Source organism: Condylura cristata, unplaced genomic scaffold (assembly GCF_000260355.1).
Source record: "Condylura cristata isolate star-nosed mole 26May11 unplaced genomic scaffold, ConCri1.0 scaffold00085, whole genome shotgun sequence".
NCBI classification, from domain to species: Eukaryota; Metazoa; Chordata; class Mammalia; order Eulipotyphla; family Talpidae; genus Condylura; species Condylura cristata.
The window spans coordinates 190296-190834 of NW_004567186.1; positions in this window are offsets into that span (position 1 = coordinate 190296).

Sequence of the window (539 nt, forward strand, 5' to 3'; positions counted from 1 at the left end):
TGGTGCCCGGCAGGTGATGTCCGAGCCTGAAATGAAATGCAGTGGGGCTTTTTGAAGTATTTCAGGCAAACGTGCACTTAAAGCCATTACTGCGGCAACCGTCTAGTTGAGCTGCTTCTGATCTGAGCTCTTCCCTTCACTGGCCCACGGCCCTGAGTGTCCAGCACACTGGGGCCTGCAGGGAAGTCGGGGAGTTGGTGAAGAGAGAGCTGGGCCTGGTGGGCCTGAGTCTCTCACCCTTTCCCTCCTCAGGGGTTTCTGTGGTCCTGCACATACCCTGAGACACAGGAAAGGGGGCAGTGGGGACGGGCCTGGCCCGGGGTGTGAGGCCCTCCTCAGGGTATCCCTGGCCCCCTAGGACTCATGCCTACACAGACTTGTCTTTACCATCATCCCAGCTTCTGCAGAGTTCATGTCTCTTGTATTTAAAAAACAAGATGGAAGTGGTGGAATGTCTGAGTGAGTGTGCAGGTGTGGTTAGGTCACACCTGGGTCCTGACTCCTCTCTCTCCTCACACTGTTGGGAAACTCCAGCTCTG